Source organism: Polypterus senegalus, chromosome 8, assembly GCF_016835505.1.
Source record: "Polypterus senegalus isolate Bchr_013 chromosome 8, ASM1683550v1, whole genome shotgun sequence".
In the NCBI taxonomy this organism is placed as follows: Eukaryota; Metazoa; Chordata; class Cladistia; order Polypteriformes; family Polypteridae; genus Polypterus; species Polypterus senegalus.
The window spans coordinates 122,322,918-122,348,687 of NC_053161.1; the positions used below are offsets into that span (position 1 = coordinate 122,322,918).

At 36.7% G+C, this 25,770-nt stretch overlaps 1 protein-coding gene across 4 annotated transcripts in view; it reads left to right on the forward strand.

Annotated features, from left to right (window-relative positions):
- The window catches only part of syt1a (synaptotagmin Ia), a 1,201,488-nt gene that overhangs the window by 403,845 nt on the left and 771,873 nt on the right, over positions 1 to 25,770 (forward strand). The gene's annotated exons all lie outside the window — the stretch shown is intronic.

Below are 25,770 nucleotides of genomic sequence, written 5' to 3' on the forward strand. Positions count from 1 at the left end.
TGGTGATAAGAGTTCACACAAGGTAACTTGTACATAGAAAAAGTAGTGTGTTACTGGACAATGATATTTAAAGTATATTTTATTGCAATATCAATACAGAGGTCTCTAAAGCTCTTGACCCCTAGTGATTTTTTATAAATTAAATACTATGTAGGTTGAAAAATTCTTAAATATAGAACTGTTAATTTTAGAAGAGCACAGAATAACATTTTTGTCTAAAAGACGTTTGTAAATTACTTAGTCAATTGGTTATAATTATTGATGAATGCAGCAGAAAGCAAAGCAAACTAAAACAAAGCTACCAGAGACACACATTTCTGTTGTTTTTTGATTCTTTTCACTTAGAAAACTTAAGTATGAATATTTGTTAACTGGTAGTAAAAGTGGAACTTAGACAATATCTTGCAAAACAAAGCTTTGGAACTGAAGGATAACAATATTAATTCTCTCTTCTAAAGTGAGATGAAGAGATGGCAACCTATAAACATTTTATTTAATGCTTTCTATCATAATGTATAAATTAAATTTGCACAGATCTTTACATTCTTCAACTTTTTGATACCTGAACTGAGGCAGTCAATGAAAGGTGACCTTGTTTAGTCTTATGTGTAACACAATTCACTGGGAGAAGTAATCTCTAAGTTAATTTTGAACCTACATATCTTTTCAAATTCATTCAATAGATTTAAAATGACTGGTAATCATTGTCAAAAGAATGACTGGAAATCTCGGGCAGGGGTTGATTTTAGATTTGTTAAATTTGACTCGATTATATGTAATGTTGCTTCCTTTGTTGTTAAAGTAAGTCTTGATTGTATGGAATGTTATTTTCTTTAAATAAAATCTACAAAAAATGACTGGAAATGACAAGTATGGATCTGTGATATAGAGCATCATGTCATCAGCAGAGAGAGATGATTTTTGTTTAACTTCTTTGCCCATGTCTTCTTTAACTATGACTGTTTCAGAAGACAGTATCTCAGGGGTTCTATGGGAATAGATAATAATGGATATCCCTGACTGGTTGTACGTTCCAATGTGAAATAGTCAGAATTTATATTACTATTTTAACAGAAGCTTATGGCCTAGGATATGATAATTTGACCCAAAAACACACATTATGTGTGAACCCAAATTGATGTAGTAAACTAAAGAGATACCTACATCCATTGTTATGAAAAGCTATATTTTTGTGAGCTCTGGAAGTTCAGATATGGACCTCTATATACTATTCCTGCAGAATGCTGTAAGAATAATTTACATTAAAATAACCAATCATGGATGGTTTGATAAAGGGTGTGTGTCCTTAATACCTTTGATATTATAAGAACAGAGGTTCCCAACCTGGGGTGTCCACACCGCCAGGGGGAGCAAGATGGAATTTCATACAAGCGCCTCAAAGAGGAAGGCCGTGTCTCAATTCACCAAAATTGAGTGAGGAACCAGGGGGGCTGAACTGAATGTAACACCAGTTGCTTACACTCAGAACATTTGTCCCGCTGGTGCCCATGGCAGTAGCGCAGCAATTTTAACCATGCGGTGCATCTGTTTTGAACTGGAGTGCAGGGGTTATTGAGGGACAAAGCTTGTTAACCATGTTTCCAGCTACTCTTTGAATGCTGGGATTTCTATATTTTGAGGAATTCACTAGTATGACTCTACGTTAATCATATTACTTAAATATGTTAGTCATTGCTTTATGTTCATTAACTTTAATTCTAATTCCATTGTTAATCTCTGTAGTTGTGCTTCAAACCTCCTTTTTTGTATTTTTTTCTGAGAATATGCAGCCTATTCTCAAAATTCTTATTAAAAGTAGGTTGGTCTATATCAGGGGTGTCAAACTCCAGGCATGGAGTGCCACAGTGGCTTCAGGTTTTCATTCTAACCCTTTTCGTAATAAGTGACCAGTTTTCACTGCTAATTAACTTCTTTTCTTTAGCCCTGTTTTTAAGGATTCAGTCCCCTGAATTGATTTTTTTGTTCAATAAATGACAGCCAAACAGAAATGAAACGTGAAACGAGCCAACAGATCACCAATTAACACTAGAATTACCAGAGCCTAAGACAAAACTCGTAGATCCGTCCCACCTTAAATCGCTTCTTAAATCTGTTCACACCTCTCCGCCAGTGTCTTTTGTCATCTAAATGTGCTGATAAAGAGAATCTGCAGGCTATTTTATCCCCCCCACTGAATTAGAACGTGCACAAACTTCTCCCAGCTCATGCCTTGATTGATTGTCTGGGAGTGAAGTGGAATTTTAGAGTGGAAATAATAGATCGTTATTTGGAAAACACGCATTTCATGTGTGTTCCGTTTCTACAGTAATCTGTGTAAACACATTGTTAAAACAGAAACTTTTTCATATTTTAGTAATAAATGTTACAAAATGTGGGCATAAACTATAGAATGTGTGAAGCATGAAGTCCAAACATCAAATAAACACTTTCACAAAAGGTTCAACGCACATGCCAAATGGGCAATTACAATGATTTTCGGAATATATAAATGTCATTCTTGAATATATAAAGTCAGAGTTAGAATATATAAAGTCAGCGTCGGAATATATAACTTCATTCCTGAAAGAAAAAAAAGATCAACATGTGCGTTGATCCTGCTCACTGAATAAGCTCACGTGCTCTAAGATGTCATATTGTTCTTGAACCTTTTGTGAAGTGTTTTATGCCTACTTTTTGTAACATTTATTACTAAATTACTTTGTAACATTTATTACTAAAATATGAAAAAGTTTCTGTTTTAACAATATGTTTACACAGATTACTGTAGAAACGGAACACACATGAAATGCGTGTTCCAAATAATGATCTATTATTTCCACTCTAAAACTCCACTTCACTCCCAGATAATCAATCAAGGCATGAGATGGGAGAAGTTTGTGCACGTTCTAAGTCGGTGTGTGGATGGAATAGCCGGCTGCTTGCACCTTGTCTTTATCAGCACATTCACAGGACAAAGGATGCTGGCAGAGAGGGTTGCGATGGGATTTAATGTGGGCCGGATCTATGAATTTTTTCGTAGGCTCTGGTAATTCTAGTGTTAAACTAGGGATTCAAACTCCAACCAATTTCACTCCAACCAGTTTCTTAATGAGAAGCCAACTCTTCCTGTTAATTAAACCCGTCATTTAATTCCATGGCTTGTTGCTGCTTTCATTCTGCCACAGCAGACATTTCCATTTTATTTCTGTTTTATTGAGATATTCACCTTTCTTTATTTTCAGATATTGTGTGATGGGCACAGGTTAGCTGGCAATGTGGTGTTTTGTTTTGTATTTCATTATTGTTTGGCTGCTAATTAAGGAAAAAGAAACAACTAAGGTGTCTTAGTCACATCAATTAAAACTAAGGCAAAAGAAGTTAAATGGTAAAAAAAAAACTGAATCACTAATTAAGTAGATGGGTATAATGAAAACCTGCATCCACTGCAGCCCTCCAGGACAGGAGTTTGACACCCCTGGTGTATATTATGACCAAAAATGTAAACGTTGGTTGTAATGATAGCCTATTTTGTACAGCATTTCACTGGGTGATTTTGTGATGATCCCAGTAATTAATGGTGATGTCATTCTAGTCTGTAATGTATTTTCCTGCAAAATACAGTATATGGAATGATTTGTTATACAAAACACATTTTAAGTGCCTTCCCAGAATTTTCTGGCATATAGCTCTGGACATACTCTGTTCTCTGTGAGAATATCAATTTGTGTAGAAATTATTTGAGTAAAATCTTTGTTCACTTGTATTAGTGGGTTGATTTGCCAGTAGAAAGTTGAATCAATGTAGAATAAAGATATGAGTCATAGAATAAGAGAAGCATAATGATTTAAGCAAGGGAAGTGTGATATTTTCAATAAAAGTAGCCATTCATTAGTAACTATAATGTCTTGGTGGAAAAAGGGAATATTGTCTTGACTGTGCCTGAGCAAACCTCCATAGATCTAAGAGGTTGTGATGCTAGGTAAAATGGTAAGCTTTTATGGAGATTTTAGATATTGTAGTTGCACTTGTTGATGACCTATCTAAATCAGAGTTTAATCCACAAAAAATAACTCCTGCCATTATACACTTATGAGAGTTCATACTGGGAATTAAAATATACACTTGACTCATGAATTATTCAGATACAAGTCATATATTACTCAGAATTAATTTAGTTTTGCATAATTTAGCAACACCATAATAAACCAGCCTTTACGGTAGGAGTAGTTATGAATAGGATTGCATTGTGAATCAAGATTTCTACCCCTCCGGTCTTCTTGTCACTGTTACAGTGAAAAATCAAGTCAGCTCAATTTATTTTAAACCAAGGTGGATGAATACTATTTAATTTGGTTTCTTGATAAAATACTACATCTGACCTCAGCCAGTTAAGATCTGAAAGCACTCCCCGTATAAGTTTATGATGCTAAATTATGTGTTATTAAATGTAATTAAGATAAAACACAATTACAATTATAAACATTCAAATTATATCATTCTCATATTTCAAAGAGAAGGAAGTAGAATGTGAAAGAAAGGAACAAGAAAAAGAAATAATATTAAGTATTGCTGCTAAATATAATCATGCTGACCTGCTGAGTGATTGAGCAATGCACAAAACTTTATCCTAAAATTCCTAATCATTACAGTGTGAAACCTTAGCAAAATATTTCTTAAATGTAATTTACGGTAGCACCCAATATTAACTTCAGATGTTTCACTTGTATTTTCATTTGTCATTGATTTGCCCCACTCAGATTTAAAAAATGTTTAAATGAAATCTTAAGTTCCTGTGCCTCCCTTTTAGGTGAGGTGAACAAGTGGGTGTGACCTTTAATAACAACCTTCAGTTTAGCTGGAAACATTCGCTTGAAGCCATTGGAGTGTAATTGCAGCAAAACAAATAGTACATGGTTTTGTTTTCAGCATTCAACATCAAATCATGTAGAACAACGTAAATCTGATTGATCTCAAAAAGAATCTCTGCTCTCTCTCTGGCACTGAATAACTCATTTTAGTTTACCAAAATGTTTTGCCAATTTGACGGTTAAAGAACTCAGGGAATGTTCAAAATTTAGACAGTATGCCAAGTTCTGTTTCCTTATTGATGTCTCCTTGGATTTTATTGAAAGCACAGACAAGTATTTCATAGGATTTCTACACTCAATCCCTTCATGAATACCAACAATTCTGATATTTCTACCTTATTCCTTTGTCTTTTTCTTCTTCTTCTTCTTCCAAATCAATTTATTTTGTTATGAGTGGAGCTTTTCTTGAGCTAGAAAATGCAATTAGGTGTCATTTCTGGGATTTTTTTATACTTAAAGAATTCTTCAATGAGTTTCTGGCTTAGATCCTTCCTTTAAATGTTGGATCTCATTTTGTTTTGATGATTTTGATTCAGTCAGTATGATGCGTGTCCTGGTTCTTAGGGTCATTACATTGAGATTAATTAGTGAATGGTTAAAAGTTCAACTCGACTGTCATTTACTATCAAGAGTTGGAAAAAACTATGTATTTGTGATTCTTCTAATATTTGATTACGGGTTCTACAAAATTTACACAAGCTGTGTTTTTTAGCTTTGGTTTTGGTTTATGATTTGCTTCTAATATATCAGTCATCTTCTGTTTTCCTTTGACTCTGTTCTTTCTCTTTATCCTCATTCTAATTTATTTTTAACTATCGGCTTTTTTGGCAGTCAGTATACATTTATTCTGCAGAGTTTTATATTCATTTTCTAAAGCAGTGCTCTGAGTTGCTCTGCAATTTTATGTTCTCTCTTCAGTTGTGTACATTTTATACATAAATGATTGCAGAGTCTCATGAAAGTCTCTGATAATACTGTGATAGTGAAGTTTTACAAATTTGACATTATGTCCCATTAATGTGTTTAAACTGAAATAGTCCAATTTTATTTAATGGCATTCTAAAAACATTCTCAAAGGACAGGATAGGGCAGGGAAAAAATTACCATAGACTTTGAAAGGTGGATGGAAGGAAGTGACAGAAGGCCCAGAGCTGGTGGCGTACATCATATTATACAATTATACAGCAAATACTTGTAAAGTGACTTTAAATCTGTGTTTTATTACTATATATTAATTACAATGAGATTAAAATTTTGGAATTTTGATTAGAATTTCTTTTTATTGTGTCTTAACAAGTAGCCTATTGAATATAGTTTTAAACAAATTCCTTTATATGAATAAAGTCTTTGCTAACGGCGGCACGGTGGTGCAGTGGGTTGCGTGGGTTTCCTCCCACAGTCCAAAGACATGCAGGTTAGGTGCATTGGCGATTCTAAATTGTCCCTAGTGTGTGCTTGGTGTGTGGGTGTGTGTGTGTCCTGTGGTGGACTGGCGCACTGCCCAGGATTTGTTCCCTGCCTTGCTCCCTTGGTTGGCTGCGATTGGCTCCAGCAGACCCCCGTGACCCTGTAGTTAGGATATAGCAGGTTGGATAATGGATGGCTGGAAGTCTTTGCTAACCATTGTGCTCTACTTGAAAGAATAAGCATAGAGGCCAGAATGGATGAATCAACACAGACTCCTATGTCTTAAATGTTACTTTTCTTGGATCATTTTCAATATATTTATTTTATTGCTTATATTTATTGAAACAAAGCAGCCACACATAAAAATGTAAAAGAGTCTGTCTTCCACATACTCTTGACAAATGCCAACAGTCAATGCCTATGCATACTTGAATCAATTAATAAGAACCAACATGAAAACAAAGAAGAGAAAAGATAAAATTAAACTGAATAAGTCATGAAAGAAAAAGGAGGGCCACAATGGCTGCAAGTGTTTGTTCCAGATTGCTTAATCAGAAACAATAACAGGTCTTATTTAATTTTATTGAATGTTAGTGTTTTCATTCTGCCATGTCAAAGTCTATCATCCAGATGTTTTAACCTGAAGCGAATTAGTGATTTTCAATTATTTACTTTGTTTCTGTTTAGATTGTTTAGGTTCCTTCCAAATATTTTATTAAACCAGATACGAATAGAGACAGGTGTAAAGAGACACAAGCTTTGGCTATGTCACCTTGTATGACTTTTCTAGTGATTTTCAGTCTTAGCCTTCCTTTACATAAAGTTAGTAAGTCGGAGCCAGTCAATGGTGCACACTAGTGAAGCCGTTCACCTAAAATGATGTGCCCAATGACTCACTCGAACTCTGATAAACTCAAACAGGTTTGATTTTGCCATTTTAGACATAGTGGAGATCTCTGTGTGTAAGTGGGCATCTTGTAATACAGGACTGACTGGGATCAGATCTGTGAAACATCAGACATGGAGATACAGACACAAAAAGGTGGTATTTTCAAACAAGAGTGGGTTTATTTGCAGGTGCAACAAAACAAGAAAAAAATTCTCAATCAAAAATAGTGAGCAATATATATACAGACAAAATGTATACTGTATACACAAAAAAATGGTAATCTTTCTAAATGAAGAAAAGTAGTTCAGGAAGAAGCTATACAAATAAACAAATTCCAAAAGAAGGCAAAAATATTTACAAGGGAAAAAAAGTTGTGTATACAAGAACAAAAACACCAAAACCCAAAATCTATATAAATACCTCCACCAAAATAAAGCTAAACTAGGAGATATCTATAATATATTTTGAAGAAACTTACAAAAATAAGTCACAAACCACTGTTTGGTAAACTAATAGAAACAAGCTATACCAACCACACCGCTGAGTCTAAAGACACCCATACGAGGCAAGAAATGCCTCTTGCAGTCTGGACACAAGTCTTCACCCACTTCTGGAGGTGCACCCGACCCGTTGCTGGCGTCCCGCTGCGTAAACCTGCAGAAGACAAAGTTAAAATGATCAAGAAAGCGCACCCTGCACTTAATGATTTACACAGGTAAGCGCTTTTAACGAATTTTGAAACTCACCTTTACCCTATTCATAGGACCTTTTCATTAAAGTGGTAATATCTGGTAGGCGCATTACCACAAACCAATTAATGCCTTAAATGGAAGCACAATGCATTTAATGTAACCATGAAAAATAAGAAACACAGCACTGTTTTTACAGCATCTATAATTTTATTTATTAGTGATTATTTATATGATAAGGCAAACAAGCAGCACTAAATATGTGCTCCAAAATCACATACTCTAGTTTACAGAGTACAGAGTCTCCCAACCAAATTTCCAACCTTTGTCCTGTAATATAAACTAAAAGTGACACAGCCGAAGATTTAGTGAAGGTTTGGGCAGCAAAATACAAGCAGAAATACTTCATTTTTCAAAGTTAAAGAAAATGTGATTGTTAATTGTAATTGCTTTGACTAAATTGACTCTAAACACTATAAAATTGCTTGGTCTTTATATACAGCTTTGTTTTCTGAGTCTCAGACTTAAAATTTGGCACACAATAATGTCTCATCATAATTCAGGGATTTTGACATATAAACTTGTGGCCAAGATGCAGGGTGACAGCGTGGGTGTCTTGGATTTGAGCAAGTAGTGTGAAACCCTACAGTGTGACCTATCAGCATAGAAACATCACATGCAAGTTGTGATGATAATGTAAAGGTAAGCAAGCCTGCATTTCAAGCTGAGCCTTTTGGATCAATTCCCATCCATTATTTTGAATTTTTTTATGAATCCAGCTTTTCCATCACTATTTTTGTCAAGACCTGAAACCAATCTAGGTTGGAAAACATTGTTGCTAGATTTATTTATTGCAAATTTTTGTCATAAGTATATACGCTCACCAATAAACCAAAGTTGCAAACTGTCTAGCACTGTTCCTGTATAATATTTGAAGCTGCATTCTGCTATAGCAGCATTCTTGTTATAGCTGCACAGCTCCAAATCTCATAATGAATTAGAATCAGCAAAGCAGGTCGATTCAGGGTGAATGACAGCTGGGCTAGGGCTGCACAGGGGCAGAACAAGTGATGTACAGGATATGATAAAGGAGAAACTGTATTTATACCACATATGACTCCCATGTTAAGTGACACTTTTCATTTCAAATGCTGTCAGTATCCTGTGAGACTACCTAGCCATGTTCTCTAGTTAAACTTTCATGAGTCACTGTTTGTTGATTTTTCATATGAGTGAAAAGTAATACAGCAAAGTTTTAGAAATAATATCCAGGAAAAACACAGCTAAAGAGTTGGGGTATCTACCCCATATACTTGATTGGTGGGGAAAGGCCTGTACAGATTGAGTTCAAAACATAACTTCACCTCTTAACGCGCACACGTGCCGGTCCCGGGACATAACAGCGTTTTAAAAACGTAACAGTAATGTGTGCATGCCCATCTGCCATGCATCTCGACACCCTACCCATCAAATGAAACTTCAAAGTCTCGTCTTACCGATGATATAAACCATTTTGACACACAACAACCACAGCACTGATACTAAAGCCTTTTTTACAGAGAAGTACATACTTTTAAGAGTTGACTGTCCCTACCTTTGAAGACCCCCTGCAAGTCAAACATCAATATTTCCGAGCAGTATTGATCCCATTGTGTCCGTAAGGCTCCAGCGAATATAATCCAGTAAAACGATTTAGGTCCAAAACACACAATATATTCTCAAAGGGACAAAAACTCCAGAAAACGTTTCATAACTTGAGACCACCTACGTAATTTTTTTTCATTTATATTGCTCATATCAGACGTAATTTGTTTCTGTCGGCGATAACCATGCTACCGCATGAAACACGGAAATGTTAGCTTCTGATCGACACCTAAGTTGGCCAATTACGACGGGTCTGGGGTTGACTGGCACCTCGTATAGCCAACGAGTGTCACAGACAGCTTGGAGGATGACGTATAGCTCCAAACCCTGGTAGAATCTACCAGTTTGATTGGACACTGTGACTGACACTCAAAACTTACAGCCAATGAGCAGCCGAGCATTTTGATATGTAACTTGCCATACTAACTTGTAAACAAAACAATCAGAGCTGCGTGAAGGTGACATTTGTGCCAGTCTGCAGAGTTGGTGCGTGGTTGTTTATTGTGATTTCGCCAAGTTTTTTCGCATTTTAAATATGAATAAAAGTAGAAGTTTAAACGTAAATAAACGCTCAATTAAATAATAGATGCATGTACGCGTTGCGAAAGTATTCAACCAGCCCAGGAGACGTCTATTGGCAGAGAGCGACGTGCCACGCCCTTGTGCTTTCTGCTTGCTAGTGATTGCAACCATCAAGTGGCACATGGAAAAACGCTGAGCTGTGTTGTAACAGTTTGTAAAAGAAATATATATAGTTTGTGTGCATTTTATAAAAAAAAGTAAAAATAAAAATATAAATATATTTTTGGCCCATAAGACTTGTATTGACTATTTTTACATAGAAATGTGTATTTTTTATTGTTTTTATTATTTTTATAACTAATAGAGTGACACTGTATGTAGATATAGATTCCTTTAGGTGTAAGCTTTCAGTAGAGCCCTCATTGATATATGGGGGTTGAAGCATTCAAAAGTTATTACACTTTTCCATATGTTCCAAAATGTGGATAATGGTCCCTCTAAAAGCCCCTGGGCATGCCCACATAAAACTGGTGTAAAAATGTCATTTTTACAGGTATTCTTTTCAAATTTGAAATGTGAGTAGTCAAAAAGTTATTCTGTTGGTACATAGTGTGTTTCTGTCCCCACCTACCTACTGCAGCTTTATTTTCCTTTATTTTCATAAAAAAACTTAGGCGAGAACAAAAAAATTTGTTTTTTTTGTGAGTTCTAATGTGCATAACTTTTGATCAGTCACACCTACAGTGATTCTGACTACTAAGGGTGAAACTAGAGAATGTTACCTTTACAAAGAGACCAAACATGTGTTTATACTCCAGATAGTTCAATAACAGCAATGATTCTAATTTGGAGAGGTCGAATTACAAGCGATTTAGCAAAAATGACCCCGCTTGATAAGGGGACAGTTAAGATGGCAGTTTACATGGGGAAAAGACAGGAAGAGGTGGGTCCAGAGACACAGGAACCAGAAGTGATGTTATAGGAACCAGAAGTGACATCAGAGGACTCAATTTCAGTCTGCTCATCCGCAGAGGAACAAAGAGATGTATATAGTCACACGTGCATTTAGGAGTCAATCAAAGGGGCCAGAAAATGCCAATTCCATGCCAGGCCGTGGGGGTGGCGGATGCACTGAACTTCTCTCTTTTCTCTCGACAGACCAGACAAGAGAAATTCTGCCTGTCCCGGCCCCGAGGATGTCACTTTCTATCCCAGCCCTGAGGATGTCACTTTCTGTCCCGGTCCCAAGGATGTCACTTCCTGTCCTGCTCCAATGACATAACTTCCCTTGAGTCACCTTATAAACTCTCCATCATCCCCACCAAGACAGTTCTACTTTGGACTTGAACCTATGCACAACCACTCTAACTTAAGCCCTTTTGCAGCCAGGGAAAGTATACGGGCAGCTGCCCCAAACCTTCATTGTGTGTCCAGACTTTTATTTCAACAATAAATAAAAAATATGGTGACCTGATGGGGGTGCTGCAGGTGCCCAAATCCAAAACAAGCAGTCAGTAGGACACAAGTTCCAGCACAGCACACGTCTTTATTCATGTGGGGGAGTGCTTTTCCCTCGCTCCCACACAGCAGTACAGTACAAAGCACCACACACAAGTAACACAGTATTTTCTTTGCTTTTTTCTTCCTTCTTCTTGGCTGTCTCTATCTCTCTTCTTCACCTCCAATCCTCCTCCAGCAAACTTTGTTCTTTCCTTCCCGACTCTGGCTCCCGAAGTAGTTGCAGCTTGTTCCTTTTATAGAGCACCCAGAAGTGTTCCAGGTATCAGGTAATTTTCTTCTGGCAGCAGTTCTGGGTGTGGCAAACGTGCTGCAACAAAGGGCTCGGTCATCCCTGCAGCACCCCCCTTAACCCAACTGGCTTGCTCTAAACTCCAACTCCCATGGTGCCCTGTGGGAGTATGAGGCACCACTACAAACAAGGAAGCTGCTGTATAGCACTATGTAGTAGGCAATGCCCTGAATGTGATCTTTCCCTTGGTCTTTCCACTATATGCTTTTCCATATTTGAGCACTCGAAAATGGGTTTATGTATTTTAAGGTTTCTGTTGTCTACCATTAAGTTCCTCCTTTTTGATGTCAGAGTCTTAACTATAAAACTAATTGTTTGAAAGTGAATGACAGTCTGATGGGTTGCTCAGGAATGGCCACCATCTTAATTGGAAGTGATAAATGGGAATCATTCTGTATAACTCTGATTCCTCTCTTCTCTTCAAATTACCCCTTCCATTTCGAATGTGCTTTCCAATCATACATCTTCAGTTAAAGTACATAGTTTAATCATGGGAAACTGTATGTTGCTTGTTTAGAGGAATATTAAATAAAATGCACAGCAATGTTTTATAATACCTGAATAACACCCTTAAACATGATTAGGAGTATTAAAAGTTGAAACCATGGTGATTGTCAGATTTTTGTTTTTGTTTTGTCACAACTGGAAGTTTGTTTTAAGTTATTTTTACTGGAATTTTGATAACAGCATTTTGCCATAATTTTTCTTTTTGATTTTTTTTCATAGGCTACATCATTTTATTTTTGTTTGAGTAGTGCCATTTTCCCATTCTAATTTTCATAGGTGCTTCATTGTGTGTTTTTTCTCTGATATATACTATAGTTGTTAGGAATGTAATTCACATGCTGCGTGATCCGTGACATTATGGCAGCCATGTTAAAAGAAAAGCCATGTTTGTAAAAAAATCAGCATGCATTAAATGGTGTACAAACTTTGTAGAAATATAAATACATGATTTTACTAATTCAAAAAATGTTCTCACCACTATTTTGGTTAAGAAAATGCTGGTTACAATTCTACATTTGTTTCTGACTATGAATATAGATAGTACAGTTGAAAGTTATGATGGATTTCTTGTCTTATTGTGTTTGACAGTAGCTCCATCTGTCCTCCTATCAGCAGCACCTCTAAAATTTTTGAGAGACAAAGTGATCTGTAAGGATTTATGTGAGAAACAGTAATGGTCTTGACAGCTTTCTTTAATAGACTTTTACAATTTTATTATATTACTGGAATTTGCCAAAGAAATGTAAGAATTAAGTAGATGAATTCACATTTCATCTCTAAAGATGTAGTGCTTAATTGAAAGTTTTTATTTCTCATCACTTAATAAGATTAGATGAATGGCATGTAGACATACCATAAATATAATATTTATAATGAAAGAATTTGTGTGGATTGCTAATGACAGTATAGTAATGGGCATAAACAACTAGTTTGAAAGAATTTGGGTTAAGGTTAGGGTTAGCGGGTTAGGGTCAGGGGCCATACATCCTTTAAACAGCTACATTTCTAATGAAAGAAACAGAAATTAATCATATCCTGTCTTGAACAGAGCCAGAGGTTTGCAATCAAACTGAATATTCCATCTTATTGTATTTAGTCCAGGCATTTGACAATGAAATAGACTAACATGAAAGGAAAGTGGTATTTTTAAAATAGCCTAGGCAAAGTAAAAAAAGTTACAACAATTCCAATGAAATTGGGATGTTGTGTAAAACGTAAATAAAAACAGAATACAATGATTTGCAAATCCTTTTCAACGTATATTCAATTGAATACACTACGAAGACATGATATCTAATGTTCAAACTGATAAACTTTATTGTTGTTTTGCAAATCTTCACTCATTATGAATTTGATGCCTGCAACACGTTCCAAAAAAGCTGGGACAGGGGTAGCAAAAGACTAGGAAAGTTGAGGAATGTTCAAAAAACACCTGTTTTGAACATTCCACTGGTGAGCAGGTTAATTGGAAACAGGTGTTTGTCATGATTGGGTATAAAAGGAGCATCCCCAAAAGGCTCAGTTGCTCACAAGCAGGGATGGGGCGAGGTTCACCACTTTGTGAACAACTGTGTGGACAAATAGTCCAGCAGTTTACATACAATTGCAAGGAATCTAGGAATGTCATCATCTACTGTCCATAATATCATCAAAAGATTCAGAGAATCTGGGGAAATCTCTGCACGTAAATGGCAAGGCCGAATACCAACACTGGATGCCCGTGACCTTCGATCCCTCAGGCGGCACTGCATTAAAAACCGACATCCTGTAAAGGATATTACCACATGGGCTCAGGAATACTTCAGAAAACCATTGTCAGTTAACACAGTTCATCGCTACATCTACAAGTGCAAGTTAAAACTCTACTATGCAAAGTGAAAGCCATATATCAACAACACCCAGAAATGCCGCTGGCTTCTCTGTGTCCGAGCTCATCTGAGATGGACTGACGCAAAGTGGAAAAGTTTGCTGTGGTCTGACGAGTCCACATTTCAAATTGTTTTTGGAAATCATGGACGTCATGTCCTCTGGGCCAAAGAGGAAAAGGACCATTCGGATTGTTATCAGCGCAAAGTTCAAAAGCCAGCATCTGTGATGGTATGGGGGTGCCCATGGCATGGGTAACTTGCACATCTGTGAAGGCACCATTAATGCTGAAAGGTACATACAGGTTTTGAAGCAACATATGCTGCCATCCAAGCAAAGTCTTTTTTATGGACGTCCCTGCTTATTTCAGCAGGACAATGCGAAGCCATGTTCTGCATGTGTTACAACAGCGTGGCTTCGTAGTAAAAGAGTGCAGGTACTAGACTGGCCTGCCTGCAGTCCAGACCTGTCTCCCACTGAAAATGTGTGGCGCATTATGAAGCGCAAAATACGACAATGGAGACCCCCGAACTGTTAAGCAACTGAAGTTGTACATCAAGCAAGAATGGGAAAGAATTCCACCTACACACCTTCAACAATTATTGTCCTCAGTTCCCAAAAGCTTATTGAGTGTTGTTAAAAGGAAAGGTGATATAACACAGTGGTAAACATGCCCCTGTCCCAGCTTTTTTGGAACGTGTTGCAGGCATCAAATTCATAATGAGTGAAGATTTGCAAAACAACAATAAAGTTTATCAGTTTGAACAGTCAATATCTTGTCTTTGTAGTGTATTCAATTGAATATACGTTGAAAAGGATTTTCAAATCATTGTATTCTGTTTTTTATTTACGTTTTACACAACGTCTCAACTTCATTGGAATTGGGGTTGTATATAAAGCTGAAGAATGTCAGTTTCTAATTCCGGAAGATAGGTTTATTGCCCAATACATGAGCTAATTTCATTAAGACATATTTAAATTCTTGTACGACATACATATATTTCCATGTCATGTTCACAGCCAGTCTGAACCATTCATTACTCAATGGACCTCGATCAAGTAGGACGATATGCTTTTTTCCAAATTACCATGTTTCTTAAATTGTGTTGTATTTCTTGATTCTTTGGTTCTGTACCCCTCTAAGAATAATCTTAATTGACTAAACTAGAAGATTAAGTGAGACAAAGTAAATGAATCATGAATTGAAAGGATTAAAACTCAATTGAATTTAATCTTTGTACCTGCAAAGTAAATATACTTTTACATACCCATGTTTCATGATATAATCCATGAATATTATTTTATGCATGTGCAAGTTGTATTTCTTTGAGCTTTATTTTGAAATCAATTATTTTGTATGTCTTAAGCAATGAAACTTAAATATAGCTAATTAAAAGTTACTTTGAGATTAATTTTAAAAATTGGGAAAAGGAAATGCATTTTAGGTAGGAAAAATTTAATTATTTGTTAGGTATTTTTAATAATCAATTTACTGTGCTTTTAGATACTATTTATATTTGTTTCTCTTCGGTTCAGATATAATGGTATATTTATTTAATAATGTAAAACATCAGGGTTGGGTGGGGCAATCTCTCAGAGAGAAGTATTTCTTTTATACTGAAGGTAGACAAACTGCCCTTTACTTCTCAACTTCTGCTGTAATAGTCTTGGTAAGGGGCATAACCATATATATGGTGTATCCACTTCCAGGTTTCCCTGCCTGGAATGTTCTGGTGCTCTGTGCCAAGAAGAAAACATATCAGGAGTTCTAAGTACCCATTTTACTTGAATCCTCTGTGCTTCTAGAGTATCTGACACTAGCAAACAGAGCAAGCTATGACAGAATTTATTAAAACTTATGCACAGTCAGGTTAAGAGACTTGTTCAGAGGTACATACTGAGTTAGGAAAAATACTTGAATCATGGCAATGTTATGAAAGTCTAGCACTTGGTCGCAAAAAAAAGTACTCTATTGCTAGATAAAAAATGCTTGCTTGAACCTTCTAGGGCATTTGTCTCACTTTATTATTTTCCCCATTTAATACATTTTGTTTGAATACCTCAAGAAATTTCCAGTGCAACTTCTGCCACTTAGAAAGGATGTGAAAGCCACTCCTGTTTGCAAATTCATTGGCATCACATACATATTATGACAGTTAGACTGTTTAATGAGTAATGTTATGTCTTCCTGTGGTGAATATTAAAAAGTAGGTGACAGCTTTTATTAACCTCACCTCCTTGCCATGTTCCCAATTCATTATATACTGTATATCACCAGGTAACAGGGAATAATCTAATTGAGAGGTGTGCATGCCATTTATTTTTTGGCGAAGGAGATATCCAATTGATAATAAGCTGAGCATATAAATGTTCAACTTGCCACTGGCTGGGAGGGAGAAAACATGCAACTGAGTGGAAGAGCTGTTACATGAAAGGGAAACTGAAAACTTATATTTTGTATTCAGTTGCTCACATCTCATCCCACCAGCTTTTTCCCAATTAAATCTTCTAATTTATGTTACATTTTGGCCAAGAATGAGATCCAAGAACAGTGAGAGCTAATAAAGTTCAAAACATGCAGGCCAGTGGTATAAAAAGTGACTGTTTTTTGGTGGACTGGTTGATATAAACTTTTGCATTTAGTTTTTCAATATAGGAGTTTATTTTGACTGTTTCTATATGGTTACAGTTTTTTACACATTACTTGTACATTGCAACATGGAACTAATCTATATCTTATTAATGCTGGCAATGAGTATGTCATTTTATGGACAGAATACGACTAATCTTTTGTGGTGTTTTAGATATAAAAATATATATATATTTGTAAGCCAAGAGGCCTCATGGATAATGAAAGTCAAATCTCTTCTTGACGCATTGTGTGCTAGAAAATGAGAAATTTGCCAGTAGATGTACTACTCAATGATAAAGAAGATGATGTTTTGTTTTATTATTTTTGTACAATCACTTTTAGCACACTGAAAACATTTTCAAAAATAATTGGTGAACTGTTAGAATAAGATTACAGTTACCTTGTGTGCAGAGTTAATCAGCATGTTTTTCTTCAGCTACTTTAATTTTCCTATCACATGCAAAAACAATGAATGTGAGATGAATTGCCAATTGTAAAACTGACCCATGTAGATTGTGAGCTGACTTTGTATTAGGCTGGTACCCCTTTCATGTCTGGTTATTGGCTTATGCCTGATGCTTTATTTTATTTAAATAATTCCTTTTTATATTTCAAATTTTTTTTTATCGCAGTATTTGTAGTGTGATCATTAATGGAAGACTTATACCCTAGATTGTAGCAATTGCTTCAGTTTTCTTTGACCGAGACCAACACACATTTCATGAAGTAGTAGCAGGGAGTATGCATTAAATTTTGCAAATGTCTCCTGGTAAAATGGCCCATCTTCTGCTGCAGCCTGGTTCAGCTATTATGAAGTTTTTATTTTAACACTTCATTTTTTTACATCTTCCTGTGACACTTTTGTGTTTCTTCCAACTACCTTTCATGTACTAATATAATTCAGTTTAATGGTCAACTTTTCTGCAGAAAGACATGAAACAGCAGGCAAGAAGGCTGTTTGAAAGTGTGGAGTAAACAATGCCTGCAGTGTTATCTGGGAAGACAAATTATAAAGCCAGCCATCTCATTAGAAAGAATTAGCTTGTGTTTGGCAGTTGCACTCCGTGAGCCAAGGCTTTAGATAGTAATTTACCATCAGTATTCATAATAGAGAGTGATGATAATTTCAGTAATGGTTTGTTCACGTATTTCAATAATAGAATAATTATGGACATATTAATACTTGGTATATTTTAGTGATGATTGGAACATACTGTATTGAGAAAAGGCTACACAAGATATGACTTTAATATTGATAGGAATCATGGTAGGGATTTCAAGTTCCATTGATTTTCTCCTCTTCATGGTAGATAAATGGGCTTCTATCTGTCGTTGGGGAATCAGATAAAAATCTTGCAGATATAGTGATGGAAATTATGTTAAATAGGGACTTAAAAGTGAATGCTTAGTTTTTAGTTATGACCACCATGCAGTTAATTACATCCACTCATTCTTCTATTCATTTATCAAACCCACTTAGCCCACCTGTAGGAGGATTTCCTGGCATGGCCTACTAAAGCAGGTGCAGTGACAGACTTCAAATTCATTGAAGGAATTAAACTTCTCAACTGATATGGAAATATCCAATTTGCCAAGAGAGGTTAGAGACTGATACTCCAGTTTTGATTGTCTACTCTGGATGATTTGGCATTTTACCAACAAGAACATCACTGATGAAACCAAAAAGAGACGAAGAATACAGTATATAGGTGATCACTATAATCATTTCCCACACAAAAAAGAGTTAAGCACTAAGATCATCACTATTTCAAATGGCATGATAATGTGAGTAATGAAGGTATACCTGAAATTACGCAAGTTCAAAATGACCGTCAAACCTAATTAGACCTACCAGGCAAACATAAGCAAGATTTGTAGTCTGTCCACACCTTGTTACACTGTGGGTGTCTTTACTACCAATTTTGCCAAGAAACAGCTTTTCAAATTCGAGCATTCACTTGATGTATAGTGTATGGGTAGCAAGGATCCTGAGTTAGTTAGTGTTAATGAATTTTTCTTATGTCCCTTGCTTTTATTTTAATTTTTCATGCACCTTAATTCCAGGCAGGTTTCAAAATTACGATTTGTATGTGTTTAAATATGCCATATTCAGAAAACTATTCAGACCCCTTCATTTTTGCCAAATTTAAAATCTAAAAATATAAAACTGAAATATCACATTAACACATTTATTCAGATCCTTTGCCATGACACTTGAAATTTTGCTCAGGTGCATCCCATTGTATTGATCACCATTGAGATGTTTCTACACCTTGGAGTCCACCTGTGGTCAATTTATTTGATTAAACGTGATAAGGAAAGGTATACACCTATCTATAGAGGGTCCTACAGGTGACAATGTATATGAGTGAACAAACTAAGCCACGAGATCAAAGGAATTATCTTCAGGACAGAATTGTGTTGCAGCACAGCTGTGGGGAAAGATTAAAAAAAAATTGCCATATTGAAAGCCCCCAAAAGCACAGTGGCCTCCATAATTCTTAAATGGAATAGATATGGAACTTCTCCTAGAGCTAGCCACCCAGCCAAATTAAACAAACAGGGAGAAGAGTCTTGGTAAGAGAGGTGACCAAGAGTCCATTGGTCACTCTGGTTGAACTTTAGAGAACCTGTGAGATGGAAACTTCTAGAATGACATCCACCCCTCCAACCCTCCGCCAATCTAGGATTCTCTTCAGCCAAAGCCTCTCTCACATGGAGGCCTTGCTTGGAGTTTTAAAAACGGCAGCCTAAAGAACTCTCAGACTATGAAAAACAAGATTCTATGCTCTGGTAGAACTCAGATTAGTGTTATGTTTGAAGGAAACTAGGCACCACTCATCACCTGTGAAACACCATTTCCAACTGTGATGAACGGTGTTGACAGCATTGAAGGAATGCTGACCTTAGCAAAGTACAGACCAATACTTAATGTAAACCTGCTCCATAGTGCTCTATACCTCAGACCGGGTCAAATGTTCACCTTCCAACAGAACAAAGACCAAACGTACAAAGCAAAGACAACACAGAAGTGATTAAGGACAAATCTTTGAACGTCCTTGAGCTGCCCAGCCAGAGCTGGAACTGAACCCAATCAAACATCTCTTTAGAGACATGAAGATAGCTGACAGAGTCTGAGCAGCTGTGAAAGAAAAGAATGGCTGAAGATCCCCAAATCCAGGTGTATCAAGCTTGTCACATCATACCCACAAAGACTCCTAGTTCCAAATGCTGGCAAAGGTGCTTGTTTGAAATACTGAGTATAAGGTCTGAATATTTGTGTCAATGTGATACTTCAAGTTTTTATTTTTAATAAATCTGTAAAAATATCTAAAATCCTATTTTTACTTTTTCATTCTGATGTATTGAATATTGTTTGATGCAAGGAAAAAATAAATGTAAATGATTTTAGCACAAGGCTGTAACATAAAAAATGTGACTGGGCCTGAATACTTTCTGAAATCCACTGTACACATTATTTCAACTAAAGCTAGGTTTAGCGATGTGCCTAGGTTTACAGGGAATTGGAGATGGGAACAGATCTAGGCATTCTGGTGGCTTACAATTCAATGATTTACCCGTTACACAATCCTTCATTTCTTCTTACTCTACACTTCTTTTACTGGGTTGTGAAGCTTTTCTTCTGCCAAGTCACTACCTACTAGTAACTTCACATCTATGTACGAGCAGCAAAGTTCAAGAAAATTAAATGAACGCCATCAGAAGTAAAACCTTGTGAGTCTGTATTGGATTAGGATAATTTGGAAAATCAATGAATCATTGAATTACTCATTCATTCATTTTCCATACTTCATTATTCAAACAGAATCTTGCTTTTGATGTCCATCATTATATTTTATTAGTTTGTAACAAGTAAATGAGTAAGATAATATGCAGATCAAAGGTTTAGATTAATTGAATAAAATGAAATGAATGAATAAAAGGAAAAGTCAGTCTGCTAATTAATTCATTTTAATGATTCAATTCCATTGAATTGATAACTGAGTGACTGTAACTGTAATGATAACTGGTCGTGTAATGGTTAGTGTTGATGCTTAGCAGTTATAGGCTCCAGCATAGCATCTGAGTCTGTACGTATTTCTCCTTGTAGGATTTCTCCACTTTCTTTCCATCTTCCAAGTATTGTATGTTTCTTTTGCAGAGGGGTTTGGGTGGTGTTTTGGTCTTCGAACCACTAGAAGTATATTTTCTCCAGCATCAAGGTGGCTGGAGTTTTTGTTTTCATCTACTCCCTGGGCCTCTGACCATTGAATTTGTTATTATGCTCAGCATTCTGTTTCTTATTGCTACTGTTTTAAATAACCTTTTACAAATAACTGTTCTTTAGTTTTTACTTTTCTTTCTAGTTATTACTTTCTTTTTGAAACTCTGTTTAGGTATTACTACTGCAAAGCACTTTAAGATACTTTCCTGTATAACAATGTTCTATGTAAGTGAAGGTTGTTGTTGGTGATCTATTGTGGCCCATTGTGAATTAGTGTGGGTATTTTAAGATGCAGACTTAGGAGTGGCCTTAGGTAAGGTAGCTTATGTTGTGTGATTCATGAGTCACTGTCTTGCACCCCAAAACACTAGGCTGAGTCTCAGTACTTTTCAAAACCAACTTTATTCAGCTTAAAACAGGAACAGCATGATTATTTATTGTCGAAGAATCTACCACTCTCCTATACACAGACACAGCAGTCAGGCAGGGTCATGTCCAGGTTAGTGGCTAAGTAATATTGTTCCCTGCATTTATAATGTTTCTTGCATCACCCATCAATGACAGGCACTTATAGCATGACTGTTATTGGCTCAGATTTGCTTTGGCGGTGAGCCGCTGCAGCACTGTGAGCCTGTGGTTGCACTGGTAATGGATAAACGGTCTTCCACAGATGCGGTAATTGCACTTTGGGACCATCTTCGGCATGTCATCCTTTTGTGGGAGTCTCAAAAAGGTCTAGAAACCTCACAATGTAAAATGGAAAATACTCTATGTGTTCAGGCCAGATGACTGTCAAGGAGAGACAAGAAAATGATGCACCATCATTATAAGCCTTCAATATTGTATCTGTTCCAAGAACTTTGCTAAGCAACCCAAAAGCAGGACTATGTGAGGAAATAGCTTTTTAATTTCGTCCAGTTTAAAACCATAGATATCTCATGATGCTCAAGGGTCAGCATCTTTGTGCACAAGGCTAGTCCATTTAGAATTGGCAATTAATAACCAAATACCCATCTATTTGCAATGGGAGAAAAAAGCTGGAGTATTGACAAGAAAAGTGCACAGACTCAACACAAACAGTGAATGCGATAGAAAAGTTACCATTAAGGTGAACTCCTGACTGCCTGTCAATACTGGTCCCTTATCTGCCCATCTTCTTAAGTTTATACATTCAATGTCTTTTAGAACAAAGAGATGATTATCTGACTAAGAAAGATCAATCATCTTTCTATTGTGCACTGTCATCTCAAAGAAAAGAAGTCTGGCTTTGAAACTCCATTTACCAAGTTGTTTAACTTTTGTTTGGGATGATTTTAATAATTATCTCCATTTGTATATAAAATGAATATGTTAAGTCTTGTATTTAATGAGATGAGTAAGCATTAAACTACAAACCTAACCCCCCAAAAGTAATAAATAAATAAATGTGGGTGGTTAGAACACAGTACAGCAAGCCTGTATATTTTCACAAAATGCTTTCTTTTATGGCATCAACAAGTACAGTATGTGTGACTAATCCTCTATAATGAATAAGCATGTAGAAAATGTTAAATAAAAGTAAAATGCTTGTGCCTTAATGTAACATCAGAGCATTTAGCTTTCCATGGAGAAGAATTTAGCTGACAATAAGCTGTAATGATCATTAACAAAGGATGTGAAAATCAAAGGGTCATTTCGATATACTATAACACTGAGGTGTTGTTTTAATGCATTTGAGGCTTATTATTCAAAACCTCCTAATTTCTTCTTTTCTCGGATTTAAAAGCTTTGTTACAAATAAACAATATGAAATCAGCTTGTATCCTTTTTTTTGCTTGTTTTTAGTGGAATTGATAGTTGGAATGCTTATATAAATATGATTAATTTATTTCACAAATCAACAACACCCTTGTCTGAGGACAACAAGTGCAAGACAAGGACCAGCACTGAATGAGACAGTCTAACACACAGATGCACTCACAGTTCATTCAAATTTGCCATGCAGGCAGTAAACAGGCCACAGTTCAGATGCAAGTGTCTGGGGCCTTTGAGTCTGCCACCCTAATCACTGCAACTCTAGTTTTTCTATTCTTAAGGCATTCTTGCAATTCCAACAACTACATTTAAAAAGCTCAGTGAATGCTTATCATATAACAGTATTTACTATAGACTTTGAACCAGCATTTTTACAGGTTTTCATATTAACCTAGATGAATAATTCCTGCCCTTGACTTGCTTCTGCTATCAGATGGTAAGCAAGCTGGCCAATTGAGCAAGATTCTGCATTGTATACCACAAAACTGATGTTTTAATGTCTGTATTAGATTTACAGTGGGGCCCTGACAAATCACTTAAGTCAGTATGTCAGTAACAATCAATATTGTAACAGAAAGAGAGGACAACGATAAACAGTTGGGGTGACAAGGTGGCAAAACTGTATATCTGGAGGCAGTGAGCAATTGAAGATGGACAGACACTGGAAGAGGTGTCCTAACTGTCAATCAACTGTAGTTGTGGTATAATTGCAGTCACTAGGGCCCTTTGACTATCCCCTATGCATACATACGTTACATGACCCCCTCCCCTCAAAACCATGACGTCATGACCCTGCAAAATAGCCAGAGTTGGCATGGAGAGAATGGTGATGATGGAGGACTTTGTACCGGTAAAGCTGAAGGTCCAAAAACCACCTTGTGACCCACTTGTGAATTGCCATCCATTGTAAGGGTGCATGGTCAGTCAGCAGAGTGAACTCATGGCCAAGGAGATAGTACCTCAGATGGTTAATAGCCCACTTTATTGCCAGGGCCTCTCTTTCCACCATGGCATACTTCTTCTCCCAGTCCAGTAGTTTCTGGCTTAGTAACATGATGGTGTTCAACACCTTCTATACTGTGTCTAAAGCATCAGTCTATAAGATAAAAGGCAAAGAATAGTCAGGAATTATCAATATAGGTGATGACATAAAGCAGGTCCTTAAGACACAGAATGCAGTGTCAGTTTTAGCATCCCATACCACCATATTCTGGGCCTGCTTCTTTGTGAGAGCTGTCAAGGGCATTGCCCTCTTGGAGAAATGGGGAACAAACTGCCGTTAATACCCTGCCAAACCCAAGAAGGCTTGGACCTGCCGTCCAATTCATGATGGCATCAACTTTGGCACATTGTAAGTGATTGTCATTGTCAATCTTTGGCGCACTGTACCTCTGTTTGCCAATCCAAATTCTTTGGGTTGAACTGGAGACTGGCTTAGCTTAATGCCAGGAGAACGATGTGTACATGTCTTATGTGTTCCTCCCAGGTACTGGAATAGATGATGACATTATCCAGGTAGGCAGCACAAAAGGCATTGTGGGGTCATAGCAAAATATCCACTGAATGCTGAAAAGTTGCCAGTGCCCCATGCAGTCCAAATGTGAGAACATGATATTGCTACTGGCCGACTGAGATGCTAAACGCGGTCTTCCCCTTTGCAGATTCTGTTAAAGGAATTTGCCAATACCCTTTCATCATGTCAAGGGTGGTCGGATATTGAGCTTTCTCAGGTCACTCAGGGAGCACGTCCACTCATGGCATCAAATAAGCATCGAATTGTGAGGCTTGATTAACTTGATGGAAGTCGCTGCAAAAGCATTAACTGCCATCTGGCTTTGAGATGAGGACAATGGCACTAGACCAGGAACTAAAACCTTCCTCAATTACACTAAGATCTTCCATTTTACTGATCTCATGCTTCACTTTTGCTCATTTTGCATCTAGGAGGCATTATGGGCATTCTCGGTTGACAACCCCTGGCTTTGTGATGGTGTCATGCGTAATCGGAGATGTCCTTCTGGGTTGTTCATTCACTGTCTCCGGAACAGACAAAATAGCTGCTTCAAGCTATCATCGTTTGGGCTTCAAATCCATGCCAAAATTAAGGATCATTTTATATGTAAAGAACGAACAAGGCTGGCAAGAGTATGAATCTGGATCTCTGTCCTTACATGATTTCAGCAAGATCACATGGTACATTCGTTCCACTGGTCAATGATTTGATTGTTTCACTAAATAATCAACCAGTCCTTTCCTCTCATTAATAGTGGCCTTGCCAATGCGCTAGTAATTTGGAATGTGATATGGGAATGAGGACCATGACTCGATTTCAAGGATGGAACTCACGAAGGATAAAGCCACAGTCATAATTGTGAGCCTGTGCTGTTTTCATACACTCCATGTTTTCTTTTACAATAAGTCTGATTTTTTCAAATCTATCATGTAGCTGTGCAATATTGAATTACAGTGGTGTGAAAAACTATTTGCTAACTATAGGTTTGGATTTTGTTTCTCCCTAAATAATAAAAACCATCATTTAAAAACTGCATTTTGTGTTTACCTGTGTTATATTTGACTAATGGTTAAATGTGTTTGATGATCAGAAACATTTTGTGTGACAAACATGCAAAAGAATAAGAAATCAGGAAGGGGGCAAATAGTTTTTCACACCACTGTATGTGTTCTATGTTATATTAGTGAACAAGAGTGCCTCTTCCTCCCAGTCCTCTTTTAGAATGTCCAATAATCCCTGTGGCTGTTGTCCATACAATAATTCAAATGGGGGAAAGTGGAAGGGCAAGTCTATGGCTTAAGAATCAGGAGCCCATTTTAAATAAATAATCATCTACACTTACATCTTCGGGTGGGGCGTTGTAGTGTGGCAGTAGCAGCTTCAGTGTAAAATGCAGAAGCAGGA